Raw genomic sequence first — 4,124 nt, 5'->3', positions numbered from 1 at the left:
AGACCTCACCCTCCTCTGAACTCCACTTCAAATCACATCCTTTAGTTTTCACCGAGGTACTCAATTAGTCAAGCGACAGTGGTGCCCAACTGCCCCCAATTTCAGGCTGTTAGGGGTTCCGCCTCGGGTCCCCTTTTATAGTTTTCATAGTTCTGGCTCTAGCATCTAGCAAGCACTCAGCAGGTACCTGAGCGAAACTGAGAGGCCCAGGAGGAAAAAGCAATGTCTGAGGAGGAATGCTGGCTGTGAGAGCGGTCCGGGAAGTGGACGGCCGGGAAGGGTGGAGCCCGCCTCACCTTCGTCCAGCACTTTTCCACCAGGCTGCTGCTGCCTGAGTCCCGCACCTTGAGGTAGCAGTCGACGGCACGGCTGTACTCTCCAGCCTGCTCCCACTGGCGAGCTTGGTCCACGAGCCCCTCCATGCCCCTGAGATGAGAGCACACGTGACCAGAACAGGCTGGGCAGCGTGGCCTATCCCATGCATACCTTGTGACCCACCCTCCAGCCCCGCCGACACTTGCTGCCTCCTGGCGTCCTACCTGGCCCCTTTCTTGGTAGCCTCCCGCTCACACTCTTCCTGCAGAGCCTCAGCCGACCCGGAACATGGTCCTTGCAGACCCGCAGGGCGTCACTCCATAATCCAGCCTCCTGCTCAGATTTCCAGGTGTCAGGAAGGCAGAGGCCGGCATGACACCTTCCCACTGCCACACAGGTGCTCTATACTATGGGCCACGGATCCCGAGGTCCTTGCACCTCTCTTTCCTCCTTGTCTCCTTCCCCCTCTCCAATGCTAACTCTCTGGATCTTTCCCAGTAGTACTGGTTAGTGTAGTGCTCTTGGGTTCTTACACTCTCTCCCCCTCTACCCTATGGCCCTGAATCCGGTGCCCTACCTTATAATAATTGAGTGCCAGGCCCGGTCTCTGGGCCCGAAGCAGCAGCCCTTCTGCTTTCTGAAAGTCCTTCTCCTCCAAGGCCCCCCGGGCCTGCCCCACAAGCACCTCGGCGACACTGTCAGGATCATGGGCCTCGGCCACACGCTGAGCTGCCTCCCAATCCTGGTTATGGACGAACCTGCCCCCAGAAGAGGACACAGGGGAGGCTCAGCACAGGACTGAGGCCTCAGTAGTGGGAGACAAACAGCCATGTCAGAGCGGGTACAAGATTTATTGGTATTAGGTTCGGGTGAAGGTGGCAATGCCAGGTCCTGGGGCTGCGGCTGGGAGGAGGGGCATAAGGAATTGATGGTAACTCACATGAGGACTGCTTCCTTGGGCTCACCAGCCCTGATGAATTCAGCTTCGGCCTCTTCAAATTTACCCTGCAGGGACAGAAGGGCAGCCGCACACGATCAGAAGCAGATTGCCGTCATGGCAGCCGTGAGACAGGAGCAGGTCCAGGTCAAAAGCAAGGGAGAAGGAGCACATCCATACCTCATCCTCCAGGTACATAGCACATCGGAGATGAATCTCAGGGGTTCTGTGCTTGAGGTCCAGCCGGGAGAGTTCAAAAGCAAATTCAAATGAGCTGAAATGGAAGGTGTAGGTAAGGTCTGCCTACTCAGTACTTTCATTGTATAAGAGGGGGAGCAGGACAAGAGAAAACAGAAAGGGTACAGACGGGGCCGGGGGAGGGAAAGGACAGACTGAGAAGACAATCCAGGTGAAGTGACACAGAAGCGCACAGACACGTAAAGGAGGACGTGGGTCGGGGACACTTGGAAAAGCCTGTGCTTCCTGCGACCAGTGGGCATAAAGGAATGGGATGGGCGCGAGGCAGGGGACCGCAGTGAGCCTCACAGCACTACTCTGCCTCGGGAGCTAGGGCTTCTGGTTCTCCACCACCTCCTCCTGAGCCACATTTACACTAGCAGAAAAACTGTCTCTAAAACATTAAGACTACCCTCAGCCATCTGACTTGATGCAGGATTATTACTGGTCTTTGTAACATTTGCTTAAGAAAAGCTCTTTTTGCACTTAACAGAAGCCCACTTCCCTTACTCAGAAGTCAATTACTGGCTTAGTGCACCTTGGCTTTAAAAGCTCTTCTCTCTGGGGCACCTGCCTGGCTCAGTCTGTAGAATGAGGGACCCTTGATCTCGGGTTGAGTTCAAGCCCCACACTGGGTATAGTAATTACTTAAAAAGGTCTTTTTGAAAAAGAAGAAAAAAAGCTCATCACTTTCCATCTTCTCAGAACAGCTAAACACTGTTCTGAGCCCCGGGGAACAGGGGCAGAGCTACTGATTCATTCCTTGCCTCTCCATCAGGTTCTTCCAAGGATTTCTTTACTCCTGCCTCCGTTTTCAGAAACACTTCTCAGCTATACAGCCGTTTTCCTTGTCTATGTAGAGGCTCTGTCTCGAAAGGGGCCAGTGGAGAGAAGCCGTGGGGCCTCACCAGTTGTCAGCGGCGTGGTCAACGGCAGCTTCCAGGAGTCCGAGCTTAGTAAGCAGTCTCACTGCGGACTCTCCTCCCAGGCTCTTTGCCCACAGATAGGCCACGTGCTTGTGGGCCTCAGCTCCTCCATGAGCCTGGGCCACCTGTGAAGCAAAGCCATTTGGCAATCCTCCTACGCAGGGCCACATGGCTGCTCCCTTCTCCCCTCTGACCAGACTGCAGCTTTGACAAGGGTCAGGTCTTTCTACTAGAACAGGGAGAGGGCTCAGTTTTGGGGTCTGTTAGCTGCTCAGGGTCCAAGGATGGACTTCAGGTAGTCCACAGACCCCTCCTACCACCTGTGAAATTTTGCCTGTCGGTATGGACATTTTTCAAAGAGACCCACGACCAGTTCAGAATGCGTCACTTGAGAGTGGGGAAGAGGGACAGGCGTGTCCCCAGAGTGACCTGGACTCCTTACCCGGTAGGCCTCCTCCCAAAGCCCAGGGGACCGGTACATGTTCACTGTTGCCTTCCACTCCTGAGCCTCGAGGTAGTGATACTCAGCCTCCTGCAGTCGGCCTTCAGCCTCCAGCTCCTGGGGAAAGGAGGGTCAGGATGGGGCGAGGGGGACGGGGAGCCTGTTCGGGGAAGAGATGGCCGAGACCGGAGAAGGGCTCACCTTGCCCAGGTGTAGGTGTGTGTCACTGAGGAGATCTGGGTGGTGCTTCCCTACCAGGCGGATTGTATCATCATCCAGCTTGTGCTTTTTGAACATGGTGATGGCAAGATCAGGCTCTTCCACTGTCACGTAGAGCCTGGGGAGGAGAGAGACACCCGGGGTGTCCTCGACCCAGATTCCTGCATCACTGCCTTCTAGGCAGACGGCGCACATCCTCAGACGCACCCCTCTCCCCGCACGCCTCCTCTGGGGCCGCGGCTCACCTTTCCACGTCCCGCTACTTGCCCTGCTTCTCCGTCTCCTGAGCCTGGGTGATGTACAGCACCGACACGTCTTCCGGCCTCATGCACTTCATCGCCAGCTGTGCAGACACACAGAGCCCCAGTCGCCTCTGGCGCGCTTCCGAGGGAAGCAGGGGGGCTGCAGGGTGGCCAGGGAAGCGCGACTTGGGGGTGACCTGTGTTCCCAGCAACTCTGAACCTTCCCAACAACCACAGGGGTTTGTGTACGGATGCTTTCCTGGTCAGTCCAGGGAATTCCAAGACCATAAGGAGCAAAGTCAGGACTATATTCTGCTTAGGCAGAAAGGCCAGAGATGCCCTGTGCTGGGGCACGTGTTCCCACTCCCGTGCTCTGGCCGTACCCACCAGGTTCTGGGCGCAGGCAGGGAACGAAGTTGCCACTGTGACTACAGCTTGGGGAGGGGCATTTGGGGCTCCCCAGCTCCCAAACCCTTCTGCTCGCTTTGAAATTACAGGTTTGGAACAAGGGCCTCTTCATCCTTGCCTTTCCCTGTAGCTAGGTATCCAAGCGCTCCAGACTTTTCTATCTTTTGCTCTTTCTCAGCTTTCAAGGAGGCCGGTGAAGAGGGGACAAAAGAGCCCAAGGAAAGTGGGGATGGCCCCAGAGAGGTGGAGCCCTCGGACGAACCACGCCCCGCTCTCTACCTTGTGGGCTTGCTCCCAGCGGCCGGCCCGAGTGTACATGTCTATTGCTTCTTCTGTTCAGTCTCCCTTAATGTAGAGCTCCTCCGCAATCTGTGCTCCAGACAGCAGATACAAAAGGC

The 4,124-nt window shown here is 56.1% G+C and overlaps 1 pseudogene; it reads right to left on the bottom strand.

Moving 5' to 3' along the window:
• Window positions 1-91: 91 nt before the first annotated feature.
• Window positions 92-4,095, bottom strand: LOC116863795 (annotated as a pseudogene).
• Between the last annotated feature and the right edge of the window lie 29 nt (window positions 4,096-4,124).

Source organism: Lontra canadensis, unplaced genomic scaffold, assembly GCF_010015895.1.
Source record: "Lontra canadensis isolate GAN:19392208 unplaced genomic scaffold, GSC_riverotter_1.0 scaffold3157, whole genome shotgun sequence".
Classification (NCBI taxonomy): Eukaryota; Metazoa; Chordata; class Mammalia; order Carnivora; family Mustelidae; genus Lontra; species Lontra canadensis.
The sequence above is the reverse complement of the archived record's forward strand: the minus strand, read 5'-3'. Positions and strand labels throughout refer to the sequence as shown.